This window comes from Micromys minutus (genome assembly GCF_963924665.1).
Source record: "Micromys minutus genome assembly, chromosome: 22".
Lineage (NCBI taxonomy): Eukaryota > Metazoa > Chordata > Mammalia > Rodentia > Muridae > Micromys > Micromys minutus.
Genome location: NC_137957.1, coordinates 6025702 through 6035825, shown reverse-complemented (window position 1 = coordinate 6035825; position 10124 = coordinate 6025702).

The following is a 10124-nucleotide window of genomic DNA, read 5'->3' as shown; positions in this document are numbered from 1 at the left end:
GAGCACGGGCCCATAGAAAGATGAAGAGACCGAGAGAGATGAGGAGGAGGGGGAGGCCGGGAGGGACCGAGTCAGAGAGATCGGGGACAGACAGAGCGATGGGTAGGGGTTGGGGGTGGGGGAAAGAGGCAGATCCAAAGATACCCAGATAGGAAGGGAAGAGGGGGAGACAAAAGAGAGGAAAGAAGTCACAGAAGGGAGAGACTTAGCTAGAGAGCAAGAGCGAAAACGAGCAGAAAAACTAGTGGGACAGTTAGAATGGACAGAGTCAAAGACAAAGGTAGAACGCGAAGAGGGACAGCTAACCGATTCTACAGGACCGAACAGGAGAGAGCAGAAGTGGGCAAGAGGATGGATGAGTGAGAAGGAGAGGCAGAGGCAGGATACCTTGGAGGGAGCCCCTGAAGAAGCAGGTGCAGAGAAAGAATCAGGGTAGGGAGTAACAGAGACAAATCACCCCACCTTGGTTAGAGCGCAAAGAGACACCCAAGGGGGAAGAGGTGGAGATGTGAAGATAACCTCAGCTACCAGAGGGTAGCCCAGGTTGTTTAAAGAAGCCTTAAAATGAGAACAGCAGGCTGACTTACCACAGAGATCAAGGCGGTCAGGAGAGGAAGAGGCCAGGTACAAGCTGAGAAGTTGATGACAAGTGCTGAGACCAGGAAAAACTAGCTAGGAGGACTGTGAGCTTGAAATCGAGGTTTAATAGGACAAAGAGAGTGATGGAGATCGGGCTGGGGAGGGTGGGGGCCGCGAGGGGAAGAGCCAGATGAGGTAGGGCTTGAAAGTGGTACTTGGTTAGTGAGGAGCCTGGACCCTCTCTCCTGGGGTCCTAGCTATGCCTTTGTGTTTGTAAGGTCCTACAGGTCTGGGAGAGAGTGTGAAGTTTTAGGCATAGGGTAGGAGCAGGACCGGTGCTCAGATGTCTGATGTGGAGATTGGAAGCCTCAAGGGGAGCAACTCAGGAATGGGGCCAGCCTTAGTCTTCAGGTGTGATTCCCAAGCACAGCCAGACAGCAGGTATACAAGGATGACGGCTTATAGGTGCTCCGCCACTAATGCTGGTCACCTCTTCCCAGGCCTTCCTTTCTCTTTTTCTCCCTTTCCACTTCCCCTAAACCCTTTACACTTCTTTTTCCTTATCGTCCTTTGAGATGGGGTCTCGGATGCATCCCAGCCTGGCCTCAAACTCAGTTTTCCTCTTGCCTCAGCCTCCAGAGAGCTCTTTGTATAGACATGCCTTGCTTGACCCATGCCTCTGGAGATCCCTTGGCAAACTGAAAATGTTAGGGGGTTGAGACTGGCTCCTCTGGTGTCTCACACAATGTTCACACAAAATGTATAAACTTCAGTAGGAAAGCCCTGTCTCAAAAAAAAAAAAAAAAAAAAAAAAATTAGATGGGGCTACAGAGGTGGCTCAGTGGTTAAGAGCACTGGCTGCTCTTTCCAGAGGTCTTGAGTTCAATTCTCAGCAACCAGATGGTGGCTCACAACCATCTGTGATGAGATCTGATCCCCTTTTCTGGTGTGTCTGAAGACAAGGACAGTGTACATACATAAAATAAAGAAAGAAGTAGATGAATGTAAAGTGTATAAACTTCATAGGATACTTGGACCAAGTAGAAGGTTTTTGTTTGTTTGTTTGTTTGTTTCCTCTCTGGAATTAAAACCTAATTTAAAAGATACATTAAAGTTAGTTAGGCACAAACACAAGAGCAGACTTGGGTTGGGAGCTGGAGTGGAATAAGGGTGACCATGGGGTCAGCTGTGAGGGAGCAGCAGTGTGGGTTAGAGGCTCTGAACACGATCTATGCCCATTTACAACAGGGACGTAACGGAGCACAACCTGGTCTCAGCGTCTTACCAAGTTTGTCTCTCCCACTCTGTTTCCATTCCTTGTCCCTGTACCTTGAATTGGGAGTGGGGGTGAGATAGAACTAAGGGCTCTTCCATGAAGCCATCAAGTTTCTTTATCTATACATGGAGATCATAATTTCTACCTTCAACCAGCTGTGAGGATTTCCGAGGGCTTTCCCTCAGGACCCTCTTTTTGTCCCTTTCTGATCCCTCAGAGCCCCATGGCTCTTGCTACATGTTCTGCTGCATTCCGATTTTCAAACATATTACTCTGAAATAAGTTTCTTCAGGAAACAAACCAGCAAAAACAAACAAAAGACTGCAAACAAGCCAAGCATAGTGGAGCATGCCTTTAATCCACGAGGCAGAGGCTAGCCTGGTCTACATAAACAGTTCCAACCTAGCCAGGGTGACTGAAAATACAAACACCTTGAGAGCAGAAATGGTGCTGCTCCTTTCTGCTCCTTTTACTTCCTTCTCAAACATGTATCTAGTGGAAGGTCAAAGACAAGTGAGAGGCGAACAATACCAGCTAATGCTTCAGTCCAGGGGACCTGAGGCTCCTCAGGCATCCGAGGTCAAGTACGGAAGTCCTCTCAGCTCAGATGTGCCGTATCCCACAGGTTCCACTTGATGCATGGCAGTCACTCAGACGACACACCCGGGTGTACATTCTAGTCGTTTTATCATCCAAGTATTCCCCTGAGAACAACTTCTCAGCTGGAGCTGGAGTTCCAGAGCTCAGTGTGGTGCCCGTGCTCGGCCTGTGATTCTCCAAATCTCTTGGCCAAATCTGTACTTTCACCAGGTCTCGGAGTTGATGAGATTTTTAGATAAATCATTCAGGAGCCTCCTTTCTTACTGTAGTTTCTCTAATAGATCTAGGATGCCTGTGTGTGTGTGTGTGTGTGTGTGTGAGAGAGAGAGAGAGAGAGAGAGAGAGAGAGAGAGAGAGAGAGAGAGAGCGCTCATAAGGAATCAGAATAATTTTATGGAGTAACTTTTCTCTTTCCACCATGTGCTGGATCTCCCAGGATCAAACTCAGGTCTTCAGGCTTGATGGCAAGTTATCTGCTGAGCCATCGTGCTAGCCCAGGTTATTAAAGCCCCCTGCACCTTAGAGTCCTTTGTAAAATGGGAAAACCACAGCTATTTTTGAAGCATGGGGATTAAATGTCTGACACACCACTCTAATAGTTATCAGTCTCCATCGCCTCTTACTGTGCTTGCGACCCTCACACTGACATGAAACACAGCAGGACCCTTTTCACGAATGTATTTCTTAGCTGCTGTGTTAACTGAAGGTCCAATGAACCTTCGGAGGGAACCTGGCCAGAGCTAGGTGGGGGTGAAGAAAACTGTGTATTTTTGTCCACAAGGGATTGTTCTGGGCCAAATATCAGGAAAGCGGGCAACAATTTACTCGACAGATTTCCACTCCTTGGCTTTAGCGCAAGGACAAGTAATTCATTAAGTGGACAATACTGCCCTCTGGTGGAATAATATGAAACATCGGACCAGTGGCTTTGATATTTTGGACTCTTCAAGTCAGTACCTTTCTCCAACCTGGAACCCTGAGAACGGTAGGCAAACGCTGTACTGGTGAACAAAATCTTCAGCCAAAGTTTCGAAATAGAGTTAAGTTTTGTCTCTTCTCCACCTCCTCCTAGAGTCACTTCTTTCCTTGACTTCTCTCAGGCTTGGTCCCTTATAATTCCTCTAAGATGCCGAAAGCCCTGGCTTTCTTTTCAGAGCTTCCGCACTCCCTGCCCCAGACCTAGTCGTGAGAAGGGGGCGACAGTTGCTTTATAGGAAAGAATTTGAAAAAGAGCAGAACATTAAGACTTTTGCTTGCTGGGGTGGTAGCGCATGTCTGTAAAGTGAACGAACTGAGGCAGGATCACTGCTGTAAGTCGAGGTCAGCCCGGGCTACCTAGAGAGACCCTGTCACCAGCCAACCAAACAGCCCACTCACCCACCCTTTGCTTATCCTGGTGTGTGCCAACCCTGGCTTGGATCCCAGCCCACTGTCCTGGTCTCCCTGGTAACTGCCTTCCAGCTAGGGGTGCCCCTCTCCTAGGTTACCCGAGCAACCTCCATATCCTCCTCCTTCCAGGTCCTGGCTGGTTCATAGCAAATGTTGGGTAGGGTCTTGGGGTTGGTATTTAGATTTGAAGGTTGTGAGCTGCGGGTGAGAAGGAAGCAAGTACTAAGGGAAGGGAGCTGGCCTCGGTTACACGGTCTGTTAACAGCTTTAGAAGCAAGGACTTCTGGGAAGTGTGTCGCCAGTGTTCGAGGCCAAAGCTGGGGTGCTGCTACGGGTGTGGGGTGGGGTGGGGAATGAGGAATATAAAGCTTCCCTGTCCTGTGGCACCTCTCCCTGCCTCGTACATCAGAGCTGAGCTCTTGGGAAAAGCTACTTTTCTTGTCATTGAGAGAATTCCCCCGATCTTCCCGTCCAAGTGCCTCCCAAGCTGGACCCCGTTTAGCTTCTAAGATTAGGCGAGATCAGGTCACAGTGGTATGGCACACAGGATTCCCTAATCTTATCCCCCCCCCCTTTGCCCCCAAAGGCCTTATTTCTGGGGTTAATGGCTTGATCCCTCCGTACTTGGGGGCTTCCTTGGAGTGGAATAGAAGGGACGGGATGGTTGAACTGTAGTAGGAGGGAGGGGGCCTTCATGGAGACGCACCTCCCTACTCTCTTCTTCTAGTGTGTGTCTCTCTAGGGGTGTGGAGCGGCTTTTCCGGGCCAGGGTGGTGTGCTGGAGGAGTGGACCCTTCCAAGGCCTCTGCCCACAAATCCCGCAGTCCCCAAGAGGACCTTATTGTGTAATTATTGCCCCTTCCCGTATCATTTCTCCAAACCCTATACTTATTTTGCCTGAGTCCCTTGGCAGCCCCTCTAGCTTCTTTAGTTTCTCTATGAGAAGCTGGGGGCTGGGAGAAGCAATCTAAAGGATTTGTGTTTGGGGCTCTAGTGGTGGTCACGGAGTATAGAACAATTTGGAGACTAAGAATCATTATGGATCAAGACGACTTCCTTTGCTGCCAGCCCTCCCCCCGCCCCCGCCCCCACAAGAAGAACCTTCTCTGATTTTCCAATCAGTTTCCCCTAATCTTCTTAAGGAATGCCAGCCCTCCAACTCTACCCTTTCCTTTTTACCCTTACGTTGTCCAGGCCTCCCCACCTTTGCTGTGCTTTTTAAAACATGCTGTTTCCTTTCCAGAGCCTTGAAATTCTAAGTTCAGGGCCTTCCAAATGGGGCCTTCCATCGGGAGACGCCATATTCCTGGAAAAGGAGGGGGTCTGAGCTCAGTGTTAACTGTTCCGGGAGATCAAAATGCTGGCAGACGGGCTGACAGAGTGTGATCTGAGCTGCTAGCATGACAAAGCATGATCCGAGCTGTTAGAGGAGGGAAGCTGGAGGCAAAATTCCAAGAAAATCCAGTCTCAGAGAGAAGTCAGGAGAGCACATGGCTGTACAGATCAAAGTGTGTGTGTGTGTGTGTGTGTGTGTGTGTGTGTGTGTGTGTGTAGGGTATTTCCTGCCCATTCTCACCTTGATACTTCTCATTGTTGGCTGTCTCACTGCAATACGACTCCTATGCAAGGAACCTGACCAGTTTGAGTTCAGCCTCCTATAAAGCCCTTGCTCTTTGGCATCCACCTTAGAGTTGTTTGTTTTTGAAACAGGATCTCACTCTGCAGCCCTTGCTGGCCTAAGACTTGGTAGGAAGATAGACATCTCTTTATAATTATTTCATGAGTACTGGGATTAAAGGTATGTGCCATCATGGCTAGCACATCTTAGGTACTTTTAAAAAAAGATTTATTTATTTTATGTATGAATGTCCTGTAACTGTCTTCAGACACACCAGAAGAGGGCATCAGATCTCATCACAGATGGTTGTGAGCCACCATGTGGTTGCTGGGAAGTAAACTCAGGACCTCTGGAAGAGCAGCCAGTGCTCTTAACCACTGAGCCATCTCTCCAGCCCGCATCTTAGGAACTTTGATATTCTGTTGCACCCACCGCCCTGTGCTAGGCAGCCCCCAGGATCCAGACCCTCTCTTCATCACAGACATCACCACATTGTAATTTTGTCTGTGTCTGCAGGCTGCAACCCTCTTTACTTAAAGAAAATGATTTATTTGTTTACATGCTGTGTTTATAAGTATTTTTCCTGAATGCATGCGTGCCTTGTGTCCTGAGAGGCACAAGAGGAAACCAGATCCCTTAGAATTATAGGTAGAGTTGTGAACCACCATGTAGATTCTGGGAACAGAACCTTGGTCCTCTAGAAGAGCAGCAAGTGCTCTTGATGGTTGAACTCTCTCCTGCTGGGCCTGTAAGCATGCACACACACACACACACACACACACACACACACACACGCACACACATATGAAAACACACATACACATGCACACACACATATGCACATAAATACACATGCACACACCCCAATAATATGATAAAGCCTTTATTTTATTTTTGAGACAGTCTCAAGTAGCCCAGACTGGTCTCAGACTTTGTGGTTTATGATGACCACTACATTCTGATCTTGCCTCCACGTCCTAATTCTGGGATTACAGCCATGTGCCACCATGCCCAGTTTATGCAGGGCCATTGGGTTGAACCTAGGCCTTCATGCACGACTGGCAAGCCCTTTGGTATCTGAGCCTCATCCCTGCCCCCTAACTTTGTTATTAGTGCTGGAGATTGAACATTGGGCCTCATGCATGCTGGATAAGCACTTTTCTGGGGAACTGCACCGAAGTCCTAAGCCTTAGCATCTCAGGGGAGCAAAGCCAGTCAGTCCTGTGCATTTCTTTCGAGACCCTCAGGGCTGTGAGGGGAGAAGGGAAACTGTTCTCCTGCTTGAGCAAGAGTTTTGCCAAGGTTATACCACTTACCAGTTGACAGAACACATTCTCACACTTGTGTCTACCTTGGGGAGCATCTTGCTGGGGACAGATATGAAACTTACTTTTACCTACTGGATTACTCTGGATGACTAGCTTTACCTCTCCAATCCTCTGTTTTGTCACAGTGAGGGCAATGGGGCTTGGGCAATGTATCCTGTTTGGTAAGACGGCCATCTAGACTTGCTAGTGTACCAGTGGGGCCAGTCACAGTTGGCTCTCTCAGTGACAGGAAGCTCCCCTCTGTGTCTCCCAACTCTACCAACAAGCAGAGGAGAGGGATGCTCCCCGTGTGGGTGTATGTTCCTCTCAGAGATGAGCCTTAGCACTGGTGCAAGACCAGGTCTGTGTCAGACCACCTGGGGAGCTTTGCTGGGAGTGGTCTGCAAGTCCTGCAGGCAGGAAACCTCTTTCCCCAGCATGGTTTTGATCTAAGCCTGTAGTCTGGGGGCAACCCTCTTATTGTTCAAGGGTGGGGCTTCGAGATCCAAAGCTCAACATAGGATTGGGTATGAATGAAGAGCCTGAGTCTGTCATTCTTCCTGCCCTCTGCAGTGGCAGCACTGATGTGCGCTTGCTAATTGTTTCCTCCCACCAAGCTTCCTGTTCTCCACCCTCCCTCTTACCTTTGCTTTCTGTGCTGTGTTTCCAGTCCTGGAAGGAAGCAGAGCAGAGCTGCAGGGGAGCTTGGTTTCCCTTCATGTGAAGGAATAGGGTTCCTTCCACGTTGGTCTTCTATTGCCCAGTGCCAGGCACCCAGAGTGCAGCAGCCTTGGCCAAGTGCAGTAGCTCAGAGCTCTATCTGGATGACAAGTTCTTGAAGCTGTTGCGGGGGGGGGGGGGGGCTCTGAAGGCTATGACATACTCTGAAGGGACAAATCTGAGGTCAGACCCCCATCCTCACTCAGAGGACCCTCTCTGCCTTGAGATGCTGACTTTTTAGGTTGTAGGGTGATTCCTGTGATCGGTGCTATTGTGGTAAAGTACATAGAAAATAAAATTTACCTTTATTTATTTACTTATCTATTTATTTATATTTGAGACAGCGTTTGTCTGTTTAAGAGCTCTGGCTGCCCTGGAACTCTTTCTGTAGACCAGGCTGGACTTGAACTCACAGACATATACCTGCCTCTGCTGGGATTAGAGATGAGTGCCACCAAGCTAGTCAAGGCAGTGTTTCTCCTGTTTCTGCTGTGAGTCATAGATCCGCTGGCCTGTGAGGTTGTGACCAGTTCTGTCTCCACCTTCTATCTTACCATAGGAGTGTTGGAATTATGGGTGTTTGCCTCAGAGAATGACTTTGTTTTCTCTAGACAGGGTTTCTCTGCATAGCCTTGGCTGTTCTGAAACTCACTCTGTAGCCCGGGCTGGCCTCGAACTCTTGGAGATCTGCTCGCTTCAGCCTCCTGAGTACTGGGACGAAAGGTGTGTGCCATACTGCTTGGCAAGAACGGCTTTTTAAACTTCACTTTTTTGTGCTGGAATTCAAGTCGCCAGGCCCATGTATCAAGGCTCTTACCTTCTGAGCTGTCTGTTTGGCTCATTTTAAATAATTTTAAGGTAGTTAAGTGTCTTTGAAGTAATTCATATTTTGTAACCATTGCCATCTCTGATCCCCAGGATTAAGAAAAACATTTATTTTATGAAGATAGATATGTCCTGAGTGTGTGCATTTATACCCTGTGTGTGTGTGGTGTGTTGTGTGTGTGTGTGTGTGTGTGTGTGTGTGTGTGTGTATGTGTGTGTGTGTAGGGCCCCGGGAGTTCAGAAGAGGCCTTGGATCCTCTGGGACTGGGATTATAGATGATCATGTGCTTTCTTATGGGAAACAAGTCTGTGTTCATTTAAGAGCAGCCAGTGAGCTTAACTGCTGAACCATCTCTTTAGCCCCAGTCTACCAGAAGTTTTCCATCTGTAAGTATACTTCCTTTTCCCTCTTGCCCTTCGTGCCACAATGCCATCGCAATACCACTGTATTCTGTGGGAGTTTTACTCAGGAGTGGGCTGTCTGACCTTCCCCTCCAGTTTACATGGGTTCATTCTCTGGGTCTTTCTGGCTTTCTTCCGTTTCCCCAGCCTCTGCCACCACTAGACGTCCTCTGCAGCTTGCCCTGGCCCTCTCTTCCTTTGGCATTCCCCTGGGTGGTGGTGGTGGTAACTCTCTTCATTTTCGAGCGAGGTCTGCCTAGCTGGTCAGGTCCATTTCTTCTCTTGCTCCTGACACAGTGCCGGAGACTACACTACCTGAACCAATCTCTTCACACTACTTAGGGACTGGAACTCTTGCTGGTCTGTAAGCTTCCTTTTCTCCTCTCCTTTCTTGTTTTCGTTTACAGGTCTCCAGTGAATGGGGAAAAAGCATGGGTTTCATATCTCCGAGTCTTTGTAGGGCGTATCCACAGCATGACCAGCTTGTGCTTCCTACCTTGGGTATCTGTTTCCTTTCTTGGATGATGCTCCCATACTCTCTCGTGAATGACTGGGGTGTGGCATTCACCTTTGGTCACAGCACTTGAGAGGCAGAGTATTATAGGCTAGTGTGGTCTACATCGTGAGTTCCATGGACAACCAGAGCTACATAGAGAGACCTCATCTAAGAAAAAAAAAAGCAAGCAAACAAACAAAAATTCTAAGACTGTCCTAACTGGCTCTGGGAATGTTACTCTACACAGTCAAGCCAGTTTCCTTATCGATGAGAGAGGCCAGTAGGTGAGGGCAATTACCTTTAGATCTGAAGACTTTCAATCCCTGGAACCCACATGGCAGAAGGAGATAACAGACTCCTGAGGTCAGGTGTCCTCTGACCTCCACACATGATATAAATAAAACAGGGATGATAATATTGATCTCACAGGAGGATTAACCCCGAGTGAACTGCCTTAGCACAGTACAGAGGCCCAGCTCTGCTATGTCCTCTCCTGTTAGTCCCTTTACTGGCTACGTCTACCTGTTTCTTTTTCCCTTGCTGCGTGTGAATGGGTGTGGAGGCCAAGCTATCTCCTCAGCCCACACCCATGTGTTTTTCAAACATAAAGGCTCCCAGAGGCTCAGTTTTTTTTCTTCCTTGAATTAACTAATTAATTCTTAAGAATCAGGGTTGATAAGTTATCCAGGCTGGCTTTGAACTACTGGACTCAGTGAGTCTCCTGCCTTGGCCTTCGGAGTAGCATGGAGTACCAGGTTTTGTGCCTGGTACATCTCTCCTGACTTCCATACCTCTAACTTCTGGTTGAGTGTAGCCACCTGGACAAACGCCAGTCTTGAGCTTCCTAAGTTAGGTGAACCATCTCCTTTCCTGGGGGATGCCTCTGACATCTTCCAGGTGTCATTTAACGTG